Source organism: Loxodonta africana, chromosome 12, assembly GCF_030014295.1.
Source record: "Loxodonta africana isolate mLoxAfr1 chromosome 12, mLoxAfr1.hap2, whole genome shotgun sequence".
Classification (NCBI taxonomy): Eukaryota; Metazoa; Chordata; class Mammalia; order Proboscidea; family Elephantidae; genus Loxodonta; species Loxodonta africana.
Genome location: NC_087353.1, coordinates 57,676,574 through 57,698,123, shown reverse-complemented (window position 1 = coordinate 57,698,123; position 21,550 = coordinate 57,676,574). Strand labels below are relative to the sequence as shown.

General features: G+C 45.8%; 1 protein-coding gene across 2 annotated transcripts in view; it reads right to left on the bottom strand.

The window, feature by feature from the left end:
• The window catches only part of DNASE1 (deoxyribonuclease 1), a 67,519-nt gene that overhangs the window by 6,449 nt on the left and 39,520 nt on the right, over positions 1-21,550 (bottom strand). For both annotated transcript variants that reach the window (XR_010323611.1, XM_064295493.1), the window contains exons 2-3: positions 8,245-8,738; positions 3,794-3,863 (exon numbers count right to left, since the gene is read on the bottom strand). The gene's annotated coding sequence lies outside the window, so the exon portion shown is untranslated. The remainder of the gene's footprint in view (positions 1-3,793; positions 3,864-8,244; positions 8,739-21,550) is intronic.

Below are 21,550 nucleotides of genomic sequence, written 5' to 3'. Positions count from 1 at the left end.
TGGGGCTGGAGAGAAGGGAATGGGCATGGCCTCAGGCCAAGGTCAGTTGGCAAAGGGCTGCAGGCTCAGCCAGCTAGCTGGGAAACAGCAAGGGGGGAACCACTGCCCCAAGGCCAGGCTCTGAGTGATGAGGACTTGTGGATGCGCAGGCAGCTCTGCTGTCAGCTCCACAGTGGTCCACTCATTGTCCCATCGGTGTCCACATGGTGGAGTAACAGGGCTGCTCCTTAAGCTGTTAGCAGACCCTTCACAGCCCTTCTCAAAGGTTCCACTGCTGATACTGCTCGTTTTCAATTCCTGAGACTGGGATGGCCCCAAGTTCATCAAAATCCAGACCCCAAACAAGCACAACAACCAGGACTCTCCTGTAGGGCCTGGGCCTCTAACCTCAGGGGTTTGCTGTCCTTGACCCTTCACATGAGCAGTTTGAGTGGGAGAAACTGAGGGCAGCTGCCACCCTCCGCCACATGGCCCCTCAACCCTCAGCCAGGTGGGACGAGGGTCCTATGGCTCATGACACCCCTCCCTGCTCCCAACAAAAGGCTGCCCATCTGTTCCTGGGGCTCCCAGGCCCATCCCTGCCCTCCTTCACCCACCCTCCCTCGCAAAGGTCCCAGTGAAGGAATTAATGTTCTTGGCTGTGTGTGTCTCAAGTTAGGTAGCTCTTGCCTTTCAAGATGGCAAGATGGTGCATCTTTCTCTCTCTCTCTCTCCATAATATATGTATACATGCACACATACTTATACACTGTCATGGAGTCAGCTCTTACTCATGGCCACTTCATGTACAACAGAATGAAACATTGCCAAGTCCTGCACCATCTTCACAATCACTGGTACGTACGAGTCCACGGTTGCAGCCACTGTGTATTTTGCGTGCCTTCCAACCTATAGGGTCACCTTTCAGCATTATATCAGACAGTTTTCTGTTGTGGTCCATAACGTTTTCATTGGCTAATTTTCAAAAGTAGATCACCAGGCCTTTCTTCCTAGTCTGAAACCTGTCTACCATGGGTGGCCCTGCTGGTGTTTGAAATCCCAGTGGCATGGTTTCCAGCCTCAGAGCAACATGCAAGCCACCACAGTGTGACAAATTGACAAACAGGTGGTGGGCATACATATAAAATCTGGCTCTACACATACATATAAAGTTCACACTTGATACAAAGTGGGCAGGAAACTTGGCGTTTGGGGGAAGCCCAGGGCCACAGTGGAGATGCAGAAATAGGGCCAGGGAGGGTGGGCAGTGATGTAAGGGAGGAGAAGGAAGCCCAGCACGTCTGGCATCAGCTAAAACATGAAAAGCCGGGCCACTCTCTGACTGAAGGGGGCATTTTTAAACCAGCCATGAGGGTTTGCCAGCCGACTTTTGTTAAAGGCTAAAGACAAAGTCCTGTGAGCCCGATGACTGGGACCAGGTGTCCTCAGAAGCAGGCTTCATGCAGCCACGGATGCTCTGCAGAGCTGGTGTGAGAGGGCCGGCGCTCTAACAGCCCCCCAGACTCTCACAGATCAAGGGGGGTACAGAGCTCAGGAGACAGAGAGCTAAGGGGGCACGGCTCGGGGGCACAGACCTAAGGGACACAGAGATAAGGGAACACAGCTAAGAGGGCACAGCCCAGGGGACACAGAGCTAAGGGGCACAGATTAAGGGGACACAGAGCTAAGGGGCACAGAGCTAAGGGGACACAGAGCTGAGGGGGCACAGAGCTATGGTTCCCAAACTGTGCCACAGCACCCTGACACCACCGTGAACTCACGGGGCGCCACAGGCCGGTTTTGAAGGGAAATAGCCACATTCAGCATCTTCAGACACCGCGAAGACCACTCGCTCGAGTGGTTCAGTTTCCACACTGCCTGGCTACGCTCCTACCCATGACGCCGTATATCTTCGCAAAGCTGGGTTTTCGCCAGTTGCTCAAAGAAAGCTATAACTGTGAAAATTGATGTGGAAGAGGCCGTGAGGGCAGAGGGTGCAACCTGACCCCAAAGCCTGAGAACCATGCAGGGCCCAACGGGAGCAACATCCCATTAGTAATTGTGGTTCCTCAAGAATGAAATAATTTTTTTGTTCAATTTATGTGTATTATTTTCTCAAATGTCTATTAAGTTGCTAGGACATGAATACTTATTAAGCTGTCTGGACTGATCTACTTAATAAATGGAACTGTTAGGTATTTCATTTAGCCTAAAAAACCCATTGCCATCAAGTCAATTCCGACTCACAGCAACCCTATAGGACAGAGTAGAACTGCCCCATAGAGTTTCCAAGGGGATTTGAACTACTGACCTTTTGGTTAGCAGCTGTAGCACTTGACTACTATGCAATTAACCACTACGCCACCAGGGTTTCCTTCGTTTGGCCTAGGGGTGACCTAAACAATTGCCAAAACTTGACCAAGGGCGCTGTGAACTGAGGCAGCTGGGGAGCCTCTGGCCAACACGATGGGCGCGCCTCAGTGACTGCTTAGGAGCCACAGCTCTGTTCCCCCAGCCCCTCTTGGTCAGAGATTTGGCAGCAGCAGGATGGGGGGGCAGGCAAGGTGTGAGCTCCGAGGTCTTGGGAAGTAAAATGGACAGGACCAGGGCACACAGGTGTGGGGGGTGAGGCAGAAGGGACAGGGGCACAGGGTGTAGGGTGAGGCAGGAGGGAGGGGTCACAGGGTAGAGGCATGAGGCAAGAGGGACTGGGGTACATGGTTGTGGGTGGGGAGTGAGGCAGGAGGGACCAGGGCACATGGGTGTGTGGGGTGAGGCGGGAGGACTGCAATTTGTGACTGGTGGGAGAGTCGTCGTCAAGCCCTGGGGTCAAGGCCCTGCGGCTTTCACAGGTGTGGGGATCCCTGCTTGCTGGTAACTGCCAGCGGCCCTTGGTCTATGCCGAGCTTACTTGGCCCAGACATCTTCACGTGGATCTCATGGTCAGGTCAGACTTCAGATTGCATGCTGGCTGTCCCCTCACTTCCCACCACTCGGACAAATATCAATGCCAGTCACCTGTGGCCCTGTGTTCCTTCAGCCCCACCCCATTCTGCAGCTACCACATGGGCCCATGTCACCACCGCATGCCACATGGACACTCCCAGTGGTCTACCTGCTTCCAGAAAACCATTCCTCCACCACCTGAGTCTCCACATGGCACCCAGAACAATCTTTTAAATCACATCATGCTGTCCCCTGCTCACAATCTGTCATCGGTTTCTCATTGTCCTTCACATACCGCCCAGTGTTCACACAGCCTGGCAGGCCAGCTGGGGTGCCCGCTCCACCTGGAGCTGACCTTCTCACTGGCTTCAGGGAGGTCTCCTCTCCCCACGCGCCCCCACCACCGTGGACCCCCCATCACCATCTCGTCTGTTCTGCGCTTATCCCCATGTCTGTGGCCTGCCTCTCAACTACAACACGAGTGCTGTTAGAGGAGAGACCGCATCTACCTTGTTCAGGAGAACGCCCCCACACCTAAAACAGCTGGGAGCATGGTGGGCACTCAGAAAACAACAGTGGACAAGGCTGAGCCAATAGCCTCTTCCTGTTCCCCACCACCCCGAGCTACTTCCACTTGGCCAGAAGAAGCACCTTCATCTCCCGGCCCTCCAGAGAGGAGCTTGCATGCCTCCTGTCCTGAGGCACAGAGGACAGGTGGCACCCAGATGGCCTTCAGACCTTGGCTTCAGCTGAACAAGAGCTCCCCGGCAGCCCAGACCCCACAGGGGACTCCTTCTCCGCCCTTGGGAGGGGCTTGCTGCCCCCACAGACAGAGCATTTTAGAGGACAAAGGGTCTTTTCTTCTTACCTCCAGGCAAAGGGCCAGACAGTGTCTTTGTATCTTTGTGGTGACCTTGCTTGAATCCATGTCAAGTGACCTGCACAGGTGAGCAGTCATCACTCGGGTTAGTGCACTGGCCTTGGCCTGTGACCCGGCCTCACTCGCCACCCTCATGAATTTATTTCTGTTTATTATAAAGAAGCCATTAACCAGGATGGAAAATTTCTCAGAATAACATGCATTTGAACCACGAAAATTAGAAACTGCTCTACAGTCACTCCTAACGGTGGATTCAGCCCCTGCATTCCCATCACTAGGTGACAGAGTTGGCATCTGAGCCTCCGTGACGTGAGGCTGGACAAAGCCAAGGCCTCACCCCCTCTGCGTATCATGGGCAGCCCCTAGCTCTCTGCCCCCAGGTCTACTCTTCTGCACTCTGCTTCTAGGAGAGAAGCAAATGAAAAGAAGCTTGTGTACAAAGGCACTTCGGAAGGTACGTGCTGGAGAGGTTAGAACATGCTCAGCCTGAGCCTATGAGTACAAATGAGAGCCTAGGTTCCATAATGGTGAATGGGAGGCCTTTACAGACTTACCCAGGGCCACAAAACTCTACTTACGGGGGCATGAAAATGGCCTCCCAACTGCCAGTAATGCTTTCAATAAGGGCTGCAATAGAAAGTGTTCCCCAAATTCTTCATTTCAAAGCCACCTTGGTCTCTTCCAAGCACAAAGAGCCTTCTCAGCAGCACCCCGCCCTGCCCAAGAACTGGGGTCCATGGAGGGGCAAGCGAGGCTGAAGGTCTCAGAGAAGGCAGCTCACCTGTCACAGCACAACACGCCCTAATCATGGTGGTGTACACAGGGCCACTTTCCACTGACCTATCTTCCAGCTCACAAATTCTCTCTTCAGCTGCCTCCAATCTGCTGTGAAATCCACTTACTGAGTTTTCATTTCTGTTATGGTAGACTCCCTTATCCATTCGGGGATACATTCCAAGACCCCCAGTGGATACCACACCCTATATATACACGTCCCACCTCTACCTCACCCTTCCCGTGCCTCCCGATCATTCCCAAGAACTCGCCCTGTGGCCTTGCCCTGAGGCCCTGAGACCCCTGCCTCGCCTGTACCTCCTGCACCTGCCAGGTCCCACAGCCCACCACCCCGACTGGTGTGCGCAGCCGAGGCAATGGCTCCAATTGAGTCTGGCACTGCAGTTGACTGTGGGTAATTGAAACTGCAGAAAATGAAACCGCGAGCAAGAGGAAACTACTGTATTGTATGTTTCCGATTTAAAACTTTCGTTTTATTCTTGTCTATGAATTCTAGCCCTCTGTGAAATTCTCCATCTTATTTATTTTCCTTAATATACTAATCACAGCTATTTTAAAATCCACGTCTTTTTAACTCCAATATCTTAGCTTCCTCCAGCTCTATCACCCTTTTTCCTCATGGTCCTATTTCTCAGTATGCCTCGTCATTTTTGACTGAATGCCAGGCACTGCATATGAAGAAACTACAGAGGGTCTGGATGACAACTCCCTCCAGAGAAGCTTCATCCTATCTCTTGGGCAGCAGCAGGGGGGCAGGGGCTGAGCTAATGCTAAGCTGGTCTGCTGTCCTTGTAAAGACCAACCTACCTCTGGCTTGTCCCCCTTCTCTAGTGCCCCTCCAAGGTTCCCCCACCAAAAGCCGATGTCCTTGTCACCTAGCTCTTAAAGTGAAGGTGGACAGCGCCAGGAGATGGCGATTCCCCCTCAGAAACCCACTTTGCTGCTCCTCAAAGAGCAAGAGCATCTGTCCCCACCACAGGCCTGTTACTTTTCTCCTGGAGGGAGGTTTGGGAGCCTGCAGCCTGCCAGCTCCAGGGCCGTTTTCTTTTTGAGGGCTCTGCCCTCTGGGCCAGGTGGGCAGTCCTGGTCTCTGACAAGAACTATGTGTAACTGCCCAGGACTGGCCGTCGGGCTCATCTTCAGACACTACAGTTTTTTCTCACATTGACAGTTTCAACCATGTTTTCCAAGCAGGCTCCTGCCTCAGGGCCTTTGTACTATTCCTCTACCCCCAGGTGGCCACACACTTGTCCCTCCCTTCACTGGAGCCTCTGCTCAGACTTCACCTTGTCACCACATCCTATTTAGTTAGCACATCTGCCCCATTAGTCTCCAGCTCCTTTATCTGCTTATGTTTGACACCACTGAGCACCAAACACTGTTCCCATCTGTCCCATCATGCTCGACGTGCTCCGTGGGAACTGGGGCTCAAGCAGCAGCCCCAGAACCAGGCCTGGCCCCAGCAGGTGCTCACCAGTAGGGCTGGGTGAATGTACATGTGTGGGAGGGCATTCTGCAGAGAACAGCAGCTTCTCCCACTCTTCAGTGGCTGTGTGTGTCCTCCGTTTAAGCATGAGCATCTCCCCAAGAGGACCCTGATTTGGGCTTCCCTAAAGGAGTGAAGGACAGGCTTCTGTGGCCTCCAGATCCCAAATCCAGTAGGATAGAGGGTAATAAAGTTATGGTTCATAATAGCAAGGGGCTCTTCTATGGGCTAAGGCATCTGTCAGAGCAGCATTTTCAGGTACAGGCACCACAGGAAAGCAGAGAACTCAACACCATACCGCCTTGCCATGGGGGGCCCAGGAAAAAGGCTAAGAGTTATCAGACAGAGACCCAAGAGAGCAGCTGGTGTCTCCGTGGAGAAGAGGGGGCATATCCACCCTCATCTACTGCCCAAACCCACGCAGGAGCCTCTAGCTGATTGGCGGCCCTGGTCAGCCTCCAGGATGCACCAGTCACCGAGGCTCTAACTGCAAACTCTCAGGCCTGAGTCCAACACGATGGTTGAGTCCTTTCCAACTTATCCACCACCACAAGAACCCATGAGCTGTAATGTTCTCTGTAACTTAACTCTCTTCCAGGGGGCTGGGGGGGGCGGGGTTGGGGGTGTGCGGCAGTCCCCGAGTTACCAACACCTGACAACATAACATTAAAGGACAACTTGTACTTGTCCTTTAATGTTATGTAAATTTGCTCTCACACTGAAACAGGGCTTCAAACCAGTTCTGTCATGCCTGACAAAGCGAAACAAGAACAGACCCGCATTTTTACAATTTGGGTGATTGTCATGGTAACCAGAATGGGAAAAATCACGGGTCAAAGCCCTGGAATGGGAGACTCAGAAGAGGCGTAGTAAGCCCGTTCAGGAACCTGATGTGGGAGACTGGATTATTGGCAGGACTGTGGAAAGTGACACATATACAAAGCAGTGCAGTCAGCTGCCATCTTTGAGCTTCCTTGGCCACGACTGAATTGGGAAGAACCAGTTTCAAAGCTCTGCTTTGAAATGACTGAACATACTCCTACTCTCAACAAATCCTTCATCACAATCGCCTTCACTTGCACATGCAGCTTTTAACATTGAAAAGGCTTCAAGCCTGTTCTTGCACTAGAAAACCAAGGAACAAAACCTGTTGTTGTTGAGTTGATTCCAACTCACAGAGACCCTATAGGACAGAGTAGAACTGCCCCTAAGGTTTCTAAGGAGCACCTGGTGGACTCGAACTGCTGACCTTTTGGTTAGCAGCTGAGCTTTTAACTACCGCGAATAAGAGCCATTATGCAACTACTTCGACTTCTCTAAACCAAAAAAACCAAACTCAGTGCCATCAAGTCGATTCTGACTCATAGAGACCCTATAGGACAGAGTAGAACTACCCCACAGAGTTTCCAAGGAGCGCCTGGTGGATTCGAACTGCTGACCCTTTGGTTAAGCAGCCGTAGCACTTAACCACTATGCCACCAGGGTTTCGTCAACTTCCCTACAAATTCTTAAAGACACAGTTAAGAACAGATCTCATTTGTACCTTGGGGACTGCCTGTACTTTGTACTTCCACTGAGACACTGTATGGGGTTTTGGTGATGGGGGGCTCAGTGGTGAGGGAGGCTCGGCAGTGGGAGGGCTCAGTGGTGTTGAGGGCTCAGCAATGGGGGGTTTTAGTAATGTCAGGGGGCTCAGGGGTGTGGAGGGGGATGCCCTTTTCCAGTGAAAGGCTCATGGTTGAGTGCACCCTCCCCCAGCACCCATGGCCACCTTCTTAAGGGCCTTCTGGGATAGATGCCTGGTTAGGCCTGGGGGGAGTGAAGTCTACTGCATTTGGTCCTGCTCACAGAGAGAGTCATACTCCCACCCCTTCCCACCCACTGCGAGGGGATCCCCAGAGGGTCTGCCTGTGCCCAGGGCCCCAGATGTGGGCAGACAGGGAATCCTCCCTACCCCCCATTTTCCAGCCTAAGGCCTGGACACCACCCCAGAGAGGAGGCCTGAAACACAAGGCTCCTGCCCAGAGGAGACTAGGAAGGGCAGCTGCAGGAATGATTGCCTCCACGAACTCACAGGGCTCTGGGCCAACAGCCGGAGCCAGGCCCCACCCAGCCTCCCCTCACCCCGACGCCTGCCCTGGAAGCACAGGCCACTCACCTTGTAGGCTACAGCCATCAGGAGTCCTCAGGACACTCCCTGTGGGCGGGGGTGCAGCAGGACAGCACTGCCGGCCCCCTGCCACCCCAGCAACTGAGGCTACGGATGGGGCTGAAGGCAGGAAGGAGCAGCCGGCCTGGCCCGGGAAGTGAGTCCAGTCAACTCTCTCCTTCCTTGTCCTCTGGTGACCCAAAGCCAGGGTGGCCAGAGATGGGTGGCCTTGTCAGGCCTGTCCCCTGTTGGCCTGAACTCTGGAGCCAGCAGGGCTGGTGGGGCCACCGAGGCAGTCCATGGAGACCTGTGGCTTTTCTCCCTGGGCTTCCTCTTCACGTGGACACATGGGGTGTCGATTTTTGGAGGTGCCTCAGCCGACCACCGATGACACAGCCTCACGAAGCAGTAACTCCAGGAGCATGCTGGGGGCAAAAAGCCAGACTGCCCCCAAACCCTCCTCACAGCCTGTGCCATCTTCCTTGTTCCCATTCTTGCCACAACTGGTCAAGAAAAGAGGAGGAAAAGGAAAGTTGATAACTTCAGCCTGCTCAGCAGTGGCACCACCTGTCCTAAAACTTCATCAAGCTCCAGACATGCAACATCATTCATTCATTCATTTGTTCATGCGCCCATTCAAGATCAAGTAACAGAAGCCCCTGAACGACTAGAAAACTAGACAAAATACACAATACTCCAGTTTTTAGTCACTGGACAATAGGCAGTGCAGACAGCCACCCAGGAGGAGGGGCCTGTGCAGAGCGAGCCATAGGACTGCACCAGCTCATGGGCTGGGGGCCAGGTGGGAGGGGACTGTAACAGAATCCAGCTGCCTGGAGAGTTCAGAGCTCAGGGGGGCAGGGAGGCCGAGGTGGCTAGAATTTGGAGGGCAGCACACAGGATGGGAGGGAGCTGCACAAAGCGCCGGGGCTCTGAGTGCAGAGGGCCCTCAAGTCTCCAGCAAAGGACTGTCTGTGCATGCATGAGTGGAGCTGGAGCCACTGAGGAGGTGGGGACAGAGCTGCTGAAAAAGAACAGCCAGAACACAGACAGCCGGGGCTCATATGGGGATCCCAGGGCTCACACGGGGACCTCCCTGGGGCTCTCACAGGGACCCCAGGGCTCACATGGGGACCCCAGGGCTCACATGGGCACCCCCAGGGCTCACATGGGGGGCCATCCTCCCAGAGCTCATATGGGCATCCCTGGGGCTCACACATGGACCCGCAGGGCTCACACAAGCACCCTCGGGGCTCACAAGGGACCCCCTCCCCCAGGGCTCACACCGGCACCCCCAGGGCTCACAAGGGGACCCCTTCCCCAGGGCTCACACAGGGATCCCTCCCCCAGGGTTCACACGGGAAACCGTCCTCCAGGGCTCAGACAGGCACCCCCATGGCTCACACAGGGACTGGACTATGCTGTGTTCCTACAGCCATAGTGGAAAGGCCTCTCCCCAATTCACAGGGTAAGATAGAATCCTCAGAAGGGCACTGCCCTTAGTAATAACTAAAGGCAGTTCTGAGCTTACCCTATCAGAGCTTAGAGGTAAGCCTCTAAAGGGCCAAGCTGATTTCAAGTAACTCCACTCTGTGCCAGACCAAACTCCAACACTATTTAAAGGAATAAAACCAAATCCAGCAACTGACCTAAAATTCACAATGTCTGGTGTCCAATTAAAAAAAAAAAAACAAAACTGCCAGGTATATTAGTCCAGGTCCAGTCAGGAGACAGAAAGCACACGGTATTTTGAACAAGGAAGGTTTAATGTAAAGAATTATAAACTATTTGCAGGGACTTAACTAAAAGGAAAAAAAAAAAAAGAGAGAGAGCTCTAAAGAAGACCCCAGGGCTCAGGGGGAGTATTTAAGGGAAGGGTCCAGCCCTCATTGGAAAGGGTGTGGTTGCTAGGGTGCTAATAAAGTTAGGTGGGAAGCTCTGTGTGGAGTGATGGGTACTTGCTGGGAGTTAGCTGGGGCACTGGCTGGTTGAAGTCACTGGAGAGCTGCCAGGAAGCTGGCTTGGACACCTGCAGAACCTTTCCAAAAATGGCCTGCAGAGGTGCCAAGATCCACACCTGTGGCACCTATGGGAGTGCTGCTGAATCTGCAGTTGGAAAGCCACCTAAGAAGGTGCATCTTAAAGTCAGAGGGTGAGCTCCCTACATGTCCCACATGCCAGCCAGGTAGCAGGAACAGAAAAGTGGCCAAACACAGCAGAACCAAGACAAAGCTCCCTTCTCCTTCAGTGTCTCTCCAGCACCCTCTACTGACAAACACTAACATTGGACCAGCTGGCAAGGGAGGAATGTTCTAAGATCACAAGCAGGCAATGAAGAGTGGATATGGAGTCGAGGCGCAATAAATCAATAACTGGTTTACTAGGCATGCAAAAAAAGAGGAAAATATGGCCTATTACCATGAGAAAGATAAATCAATAAAAACTGACCTAGAAATGACAGAGGCAAGGGAAATAGCAAAGACTATAAAACAGCTATTACACCTACTCCTTACTTATTGGCTATCTCATTATACATTTTGCATTTACAACTATAGTAAAAAATCTACTATCCAGCTATTTTGAGCATTAACGACATACGTCTGGCAGTAATGAACACCAAAATGCAAGGTGAGAGAAATACTGGCTCTGATGGTTAAGGCTATGTGTTCACCTGGCTGGGCCATGGTTCTCAGTGGTTTGGCAGTTATGTAACGATGTAGTCATCTTCCATTTTGTGATCTGATGTGGTCATCCTCCATTTTTGCATAATGCTGACTTTTGCGTAACAACCTGGCCTTTGGAAACTAACCATGTTGATAAGGAGGAGTGAGTGTATAAATATGCTTCATATGCTCAAAAAGGTAGAGGAAAACAAAGGAACCTTGGTAGTGCAGTGGTTAAGCATTCAGCTGCTAACTGAAAGGTCAGTGGTTCAAATCTACCAACCGCTTGGCAGAAGAAACATGTGACCATCTGCTTCCATAAAGATTATAGCCTTAGAAACCTTTAGTGCAGTTCTACCCTGTCCTATAGGGTTGCTATGAGTCGGAATCAACTTTACAGCACGCAACAACAACAGAAAGAAAAAAATGGGCATATTGAGGAGAAAAATGGAAGATTTAAAAAGATACAATGGGAACTTCTACAGACAGTAAATACAATATCTAAAATAAAAGAATATACAGTATTGGATTAACATAAGATAGACATTGGGGGAAAAATCAGTCAATTTGAAGACACAGCAATAGAAACTATGCAAATAAAGCACAGAGATTAAAAAAGACTGAATAAAAATAACAAACAGTGCCCTGTCAAAAAAAACTACCAGTAATCTAACATATATGTCATTGGAGTCCCAGAAAAAAAAAGAAATATTTGAAAAAATAAAATTTCCCAAATATGATGAAAACTATAAATTCACAGATTCAAGAAGCTTGATAAAATGCAAGCTGAATAAACCTCAAGAAAATCACACCAAAGTGCTCTAGGAATAGAGACACACCTACCTCACTGGCATGTGGGGGAAGGCTGTCAGCATCCTGCCCTCCTTGGCGTGGGACCCCCTACCACTACTAGAATCTGGTACACACAACCATCACCACTACTCCAAGTTAACAGGTGACAGCCTACACCACACACTTGGTGACCCAAAATCAGGACACCTAAGCTGATTCTATTGAAGAATAGTGAAGAGACTCTTAGGCTTATATATCTGGCAACAGCTCAAACCAGCTGGTAATAGGACATAAGTGATTCAAAGGCTACAACAATCAAGACAGCACAATCTAGTAGCCCATCTGGATATATTGAAACAAAACAAAACAAAAAGATAAGACTCAGTGAGCAGATATAAAATAAATCATTACAATATCTTATAGATGGCTCGGAGACAGCAGTCGATATCAAATCACATAAAGAAGCAGACCATGATTGCATCTACAAATTCCCAAATTAAAGAATCAAAATCTTTCCCAAATGAAGATACAATCCTGGAATTGCCAGATGCAGAATATAAAAAACTAATACACAGAATACTTCAAGACATCAGGGATGACCTCAGAAATGAAATAAGGCAATCTGCAGAAAAAGCCAAGGAACACACTGATAAAGCACTTGAAGAAATCAAAAAGATTATTCAAGAACATAGTGTAAAAATTAATAAGCTGCAAGAACCCATAGAGAGACAGCATTCAGAAATCCAAAAGATGAACAATAAAATTACAGAATTAGACAACTCAGTAGGAAGTCAGAGGAGCAGACTCAGGGAATTGGAACGCAGAGTGGGGGAGGTGGAGGATAAGGCAATTGACACCAATATAAAAAAACTACCAATATAGTTGAAGAAAAATTAAATAAAAGAATTAAAAACAATGAAGAAACCCTAAGAATCATGTGGGACTCTATCAAGAAGAATAATTTGGGTGTGATCGGAGTTCCAGAACTTTGAGGGATAACAGAAAATACAGAGAGAATAGCTGAAGATCCGTTGGCTGAAAACTTTCCTGGCATCGTGAAAGATGAAAGGATATCTCTCCAAGATGCTCATCGAACCCCATATGAGATTGATCCAAAAACAAAATCACCAAGGCATATTATCATCAAACTTGCCAAAACCAAAGATAAAGAGAAAAGTTTAAAAGCACCCAGGGATAAAAGAAAAGTCACCTACAAAGGAGAATCAATAAGTTCAGACTACTCGGCAGAAACCATGCAGGCAAGAAGGCAATGGGAAGACATATACAGAACACTGAAGGAGAAAAACTGCCAGCCAAGAATCATATATCCAGCAAAACTCTCAAATATGAAGGTGAAATTAAACCATTTACAGATAAACACAAGCTTAGAGAATTTGCAAAAACGAAACCAAAGCTACAAGAATTACTAAAGGAAATTCTTTGGTCAGAAAATCAATAATATCAGATACCGACACAACACAAGGTCACAGAACAGAACATCCTGATATCAACTCAAATAGGGAAATCACAAAAACAAAATAAGATTAATTCAAAAAGGAATAAAATGCTCAAAACAGGGAATCATTGAAGTCGTTATGTAAAAGATTACAATAATCAAAAAAGAGGGACTAAATACAGGAGGCATAGATCTTCCATATGGAGAGGAAAACAAGGCAATATAGGACAATACAAGTTAGGTTTTTACTTAGAAAAACAGGGGTAAATATCAAGGTAACCACAAAGAGGTCTAACAATTCCATACTTCAAAATAAAAACCAAGAAAAATATAACGACTCAGCAAAAATAAATTCAACTACTATGAAATGAGGAACACAAAATTTACAAAGAAAAACCTTTCAGCACAAAATAGTAAGTGGAAAAATGAAATTGTCAACAACACACACAAAAAGGCATCAAAATGTCAGCACTAAACTCATACTCATACTTATCTATAATTACGCTGAATGTAAATGGACTAAACACACCAATAAAGAGACGGAGAGTCTCAAACTGGATAAAAAAAAACCTGATCCAACTATATGCTGCCTACGAGAGACACACCTTAGACTTAGAGACACAAACAAACTAAATCTCACAGGATGGAAAAAATATATATCAAGTAAACGACAATCAAAAAAGAGCAGGAGTGGCAATATTAATTTACGAAAAAATAGACTTTAAAGTTAAATCCACCACAAAGCATAAAGAAGGACACTACATAATGATTAAAGGGACAATTGACCAGGAAGATTTAACCATATTAAATATTTATGCACCCAATGACAGGGCTGCAAGATACATAAAACTTTAACAGAATTGAAAAGTGAGATAGACACCTCCACAATTATAGTAGGAGACTTCAAGACACCACTTTCGGAGAAGGATAGGACTTCCAGTAAGAAGCTCAATAGAGACACGGAAGATCTAATTCCTACAATCAACCAACTTGACCTCATAGACGTATACAGAACACCCCACCTAACAGCTGCAAAGTGTAATTTTTTTTCTAGTGCTCATATTAGGTCATAAAACAAACCTTTGCAGAATCCAAAACATCGAAACATTACAAAGCATCTTCTCAGACCATAAGGCCATAAAAGCAGAAATCAATAACAGAAAAATCAGAGAACAGAAATCAAATACTTGGAAACTGAACAATACCCTGCTCAAAAAAGACTGGGATACAGAAGACATTAAGGAGGGAATAAAGAAATTCATAGAATGCAACGAGACTGAAAACACTTCCTATCAAAACCTCTGGGAAACAGCAAAAGCAGTGCTCAGAGGTCAATTTATATTGAAAAATGCACACATACATAAAAAAGAAAGAGCCAAAATCAGAGAACTGTCCGTACAACTTGAACAAACAGAAAGCGAGCAAAAAAAGAATCCGTCAATGGATTGGACTGGACAATGGGTTGAAGAGGGAGGCTGGTGAGCAGTGAGCTTCTTGGATCAGGTGGACACTTGAGACTATGTTGGCATCTCCTGCCTGGAGGAGAGATGAGAGGGTGGAGAGGGTTAGAAGCTGATGAAATGGACATGAAAAGAGACAGTGGAGTGAGAGAGCGGGCTGTCTCATTAGGGGAGAGTAATTGGGAGTCTGTAGCAAACTGTATATGGGCTTTTGTGTGAGAGACTGACTTGATTTGTAAACTTTCACTTAAAGCACAATAAAAATTATTTAAAAAAAATCCATCAGGCATCAGAAGAAAAGAAATAATAAAAATTAGAGCAGAATTAAATGAATTAGAGAACAGAAAAACAATTGAAAGAATTAACAAAGCCAAAAGCTGGTTCTTTGAAAAAATTAACGAAATTGATAAACCATTGGCCAGACTGACTAAAGAAATACAGGAATGGAAACAAACGACCCAAATAAGAAATGAGATGGGCCATATCACAACAGACCCAACTGAAATTAAAAGAATCATATCAGATTACTACGAAAAATTGTACTCTAACAAATTTGAAAACCTAGAAGAAATGGATGAATTCCTAGAAACACACCACCTACCTAAACTAACACAATCAGAAGTAGAACTACTAAATAGACCCATAACAAAAAAAGAGATTGAAAAGGTAATCAAAAAACTCCCCGCCCCGCCCCCCCCCAAAAAAGCCCTGGCCCGGACGGCTTCACTGCAGAGCTCTACCAAACTTTCAGAGAAGAGTTAACACCACTACTAATAAAGATATTTCAAAGCATAGAAAAGGATGGAATACTACCTAACTCATTCTATGAAGCCACCATATCCCTGATACCAAAATCAGGTAAAGACATCACAAAAAAAGAAAATTACAGACCTATATCCCTCATGAACATAGATGCAAAAATCCTCAACAAAATTCTAGCCAATAAAATTCAACTACATATCAAAAAATAATCCACCACAACCAAGTGGGATTTATACCAAGTATGCAAGGTTGGTTCAATGTTAGAAAAACAATTAATGTAATCCGCCATATAAGTAAAACAAAAGACAAAAACCACATAATCTTATCAATTAATGCAGAAAAGGCATTTGACAAAGTCCAACACCCATTCACGATAAAAAAAAACTCTCAGCAAAATAAGAATAGAAGGAAAATCCCTCGACATAATAATGCAAAGCCAACAGCCTAAATCATCCTAAATGGAGAGAACCTGAAAGCATTTCCCTTGAGAACGGGAACCAGACAAGGATGCCCTTTATCACCGCTCTTATTCAACATTGTGTTGGAGGTCTAGCCAGAGCAATTAGGCTAGACAAGGAAATAAACTGCATCCGGATTGGCAAGGAAGAAGTAAAATTATCTCTATTTGCAGATGACATGATCTTATACATAGAAAACCCTAAGGAATCCTCCAGAAAACTAATGAAACTAATAGAAGAGTTTGGCAGAGTTTCAGGTTACAAGATAAACATGCAAAAATCACTTGGATTCCTCTACATCAACAAAAACAACATTGAAGAGGAAATAACCAAATCAATACCACTCACGGTAGCCCCCAAGAAGATAAAATACTTAGGAATAAATCTTACCAAAGATGTAAAAGACCTATACAAAGAAAACTACAAGGTACTACTGCAAGAAACTAAAAGGGACCTACATAAGTGGAAAAACATACCTTGCTCATGGATAGGAAGACTTAACATAGTAAAAACGTCTATTCTACCAAAAGCCATCTATACATATAATGCACTTCCGATTCAAATTCCAACGACATTTTTTAATGTGATGGAGAAACAAATCATCAACTACATATGGAAGGGAAAGAAGCCCCGGAGAAGTAAAGCATTACTGAAAAAGAAGAAGAAAGAGATGGGGGGGCCAAGATGGCTGACTAGGTAGACGCTACCTCGGATCCCTCTTGCAACAAAGACTCGGAAAAACAAGTGCATCGATCACATACATGACAATCTACGAACCCTGAACAACAAACACAGATTTAAAGAGTGGACCGGAGTGACAGAGATGGAGAACGAACAACTACGGGGAAGCAGTGACTGTTTTCGGAGCCTGGAGCCAGTGTCCCAGTCAGGTAACCTTGGCGCCGGGCTTAGGATTGGGTGCAGGGGAGCTGATCACGACATCTGTGATGGTGCAAACATGGGGCGCAGCCCTACCCCCCTGAACTGACCCCGGGAGAGGGCCCAGCCAGTCCGCGCGGGCGGCGTGGCGACAGGGCTGGTGGGACGAGAAGTCCCCGGGAGGCAGCAACTGATTTTGGAGCCGGGAGTGCAGCGTCCCAGCCGGGGAACCTTGGTGCCAGGCTTTGGACTGGGCACAGTGGAGCTGACCACAGCATCCAGTCACGGCACAAACACGGGGCGCAGCCCTACTCCCCTGAAGTAACCCCGGGAGGGGGCCCAGCCGGTCCGCAGGGGCCACGCGGTGACGCAGCTGGCGGGACAAGAAGTCCCCGGGAGGCAGCGACTGATTTTGGAGCCGGGAGTGCAGCGTCCCAGCAGGGGAACCTTGACGCTGGGCTTTGGACTGGCAGCGGAGGATCTGACCGCGGCTTCAGAGGGCCAGACCCTTGGGGACAATCTCCACACAGCCAGCACACATAGGCGACATGCCCCTCGGAAATCTCAGATAAAATAGTCATCCCAAGCAAGACAAGCAACTTTGGCTATATTCCAGGGTGCTACTCTCTGCTGTTTTTCTGAACCCTCCCCTCCCCTTCCCAGGTGGCTTCATTAACATTGCAATTTCCTGAGCCAGAGGGAGAACGGCTCCGGATCCCCGGCTTTGCTTTTCCCTTTTTTTTTTTGGTCTTTTCCCAACCCATTCTTCCAGCCTGAGAGAAGCAACCACAAAAACCCAGGGACCAAAAATCCTTCCCTAACTGGACTAAAAGCACAGAACCAGCTCCAGCCAAGCATATATGATCCAAATCTCGGCCTTTCATCCTTACAGGGAACAAGGAGGCTGTTATAATGCAAAGGCAGTTCTGACAGGGATCTGACTGCATTTTTTTTAGCGGATTTACTGGAAAAACAAGTTTCCCAGGTCTGATATCTCAGCTTATTCAACAGAGCCCTAACTGACCCACAACAGGGAACTGAGGGCTGAAGCTCCCCCCAGACCACCTAGCCTCTTGCCTTAGGGGTCTAAGGAGAGTGACACCTACCAATCAGTAGAGGTACTTGCATTGGGGGCCTAAGGTACAGCTGCAGAGCCCTCCCACCAAGGTGCTATAGGAATAGAGACACACCTACCTCACTGACACTTGGGGGAAGCCTGTCAGCATCCTGCCCCCCCCCCGGAGTGTGAACCCCAGCTGCTAATAGAATCTGGTGCACACAACTATCACCACTACTTCTCGAGGTGGATAGGTGTTAGGGTGCAGCACACACTTGATGACCCAAAATCAGATTCTACTCAAGAATAGTGAATAGACTCAGGCATATATATCTGGCAACAGCCCAAACCAGCTGCTAATAGGTCATAAGTAAGTCAAGGGCTACAACAAACAAGACAGCACAATCGAGTAGCCCATCCACGTATATTGAAAGAAAACAAAACAATATAAGACTCAGTAAGCAATTACAGAATAAATCACTACTAAAAAAAATTTTTTTTTTATATCTTAGTGATGGCTCAGAGACAGCAGTCGATATCAAACCACATAAAGAAGCAGATCATGACAGCTTCTACAACCCCCCAAACAAAAGAATCAAAATCTTTCCCAAATGAAGATACAATCCTGGAATTATCAGATACAGAATATAAAAAACTAATTTACAGAATGCTTCAAGACATCAGGGATGACCTCAGAAATGAAATAAGGCAAACTGCAGAAAAAGCCAAGGAACACACTGATAAAACTGTTGAAGAACTCAAAAAGATTATTCAAGTACATAGCGGAAAAATTAATAAGTTGCAAGAATCCACAGACAGCATGTAGAAATCCAAAAGATTAACAATAAAACTACAGAATTAGACAACGCAATAGGAAGTCAGAGGAGCAGACTCGAGCAATTAGAATGCAGACTGGGACATCTGGAGGACCAGGGAATTAACACCAACATAGCTGAAAAAAAAATCAGATAAAAGAATTTGAAAAAATGAAGAAACCCTAAGAATCATGTGGGATTTTATCAAGAAGGAAAACTTGCGTGTGATTGGAGTCCCACAACAGGGAGGGAAGACAGAAAACACAGAGAAAACAGTTGAAGATCTGCTGACAAAAACTTCCCTGACATCATGAAAGACAAAAGGATATCTACCCAAGATGCTCATTGAACCCCATTTAAGATTGATCCAAAAAGAAAAACACCAAGACATATTATCATCAAACTTGCCAAAACCAAAGATAAAGAGAAAATTTGAAAAGCACCCAGGATAAAAGAAAGGTCTCCTTCAAGGGAGAATCAATAAGAATAAGTTCAGACTACTCGGCAGAAACCATGCAGGCAAGAAGGGAATGGAATGACATATATAGAGCACTGAAGGAGAAAAACTGCCAGCCAAGGATCATATATCCAGCAAAACTCTCTCTGAAATATGAAGGCGAAATTAAGATATTTACAGATAAACACAAGCTTAGAGAATTTGCAAAAACCAAACCAAAGCTACAAGAAATACTAAAGGACATTGGTCAGAAAACCAATAATATCAGATACCAGCACAACACAAGGTCATAGAACAGAACATCCTGATATCAACTCAAATAGGGAAATCACAAAAACAAATTAAGATTAATTAAAAAAAAAAAATGCTCAAAACAGGGAATCATTGAAGTCAATATGTAAAAGATCACAATAATCAAAAAGAGGAACTAAATACAGGTGGCATAGAACTGCCATATGGAGAGGGATACAAGGCGATATAGGACAATACAAGTTAGGTTTTTACTTAGAAAAATAGGGGTAAATATTAAGGTAACCACAAAGAGATATAACAACTCCACAACTCAAAATAAAAGCCAAGAAAAACATAACGACTCAGCAAACATAAAGTCAAATACTATGAAAATGAGGATCTCACAATTTACAAAGAAAAACGTCTCAGCACAAAAAAGTAAGTGGAAAAATGAAATTGTCAACAACACACATAAAAAAGCATCAAAATGACAACACTAAACATTTACTTATCTATAATTACGCTGAATGTAAATGGACTAAATGCACCAATAAAGAGACAGAGAGTCTCGGACTGGATAAAGAAACACGATCCGTCTATATGCTGCCTACAAGAGACACACCTTAGACTTAGAGACACAAACAAGCTAAAACTCAAAGGATGGAAAAAAATATATCAAGCAAACAATAAGCAAAAAAGAAGAGGAGTAGCAATATTAATTTCTGACAAAATAGACTTTAAAGTTAATCCACCACAAAGGATAAAGAAGGACACTACATAATGATAAAAGGGACAATTGATCAGAAAGATATAACCATATTAAATATTTATGCACCCAAAGACAGGGCTGCAAGATACATAAATCAAATTTTAACAGAATTGAAAAGTGAGATAGACACCTCCACATTTACAGTAGGAGACTTCAACACACCACTTTCGGAGAAGGACAGGACATCCAGTAAGAAGCTCAATAGAGACACGGAAGATCTAATTACAACAGTCAACCAACTTGACCTCATTGACTTATACAGAACTCCCCACCCAACTGCTGCAAAGTATCCTTTTTTTTCTAGCGCACATGGAACATTCTCTAGAATAGACCACATATTAGGTCATAAAACCAACCTTTGCAGAATCCAAAACATCGAAATATTACAAAGCATCTTCTCAGACCACAAGGCAATAAAACTAGAAATCAATAACAGAAAAACTAGGGAAAAGAAATCAAATACTTGGAAACTGAACAATACCCTCCTGAAAAAAGACTGGGTTATAGAAGACATTAAGGAGGGAATAAGGAAATTCATAGAATGCAACGAGAATGAAAATACTTCCTATCAAAACCTCTGAGAAACAGCAAAAGCAGTGCTCAGAGGCCAATTTATATCGATAAATGCACACATACAAAAAGAAGAAAGAGCCAAAATCAGAGAACTGTCCCTACAACTTGAACAAATAGAAAGTGAGCAACAAAAGATCCATCAGGCACCAGAAGAAAACAAATAATAAAAATTAGAGCTGAACTAAATGAATTAGAGAACAGAAAAACAATTGAAAGAAGTAACAAAGCCAAAAGCTGGTTCTTTGAAAAAATTAACAAAATTGATAAACCATTGGCCAGACTGACTAAAGAAATACGGGAAAGGAAACAAATAACCCGAATAAGAAACGAGAAGGGCCATATCACAACAGACCCAACTGAAATTAAAAGAATCATATCAGATTATTATAAAAAATTGTACTCTAACAAATTTGCAAACTTAGAAGAAATGGATGAATTCCTGGAAAAACACTACCTACCTAAACTAACACAATCAGAAGTAGAACAACTAAATAGACCCATAACAAAAAAAGAGATTGAAATGGTAATCAAAAAACTCCCAACAAAAAAAAAGCCCTGGCCCGGATGGCTATACGGCAGAGTTCTAACAAACTTTCAGAGAAGAGATAACACCACTACTACTAAAGGTATTTCAAAGCATAGAAAATGACGGAATACTACCCAACTCATTCTATGAAGCCACCATCTCCCTGATACCAAAATCAGGTAAAGACATCACAAAAAAAGAAAATTACAGACCTATATCCCTCATGAACATAGATGCAAAAATCCTCAACAAAATTCTAGCCAATAGAATTCAACAACTATCAAAAAAATAATTCACCACGACCAAGTGGGATTTGTACCAGGTATGCAAGGCTGGTTTAATATTAGAAAAGCCATTAATGTAATCCACCATATAAATAAAACAAAAGACAAAAACCACATGATCTTATCAATTGAT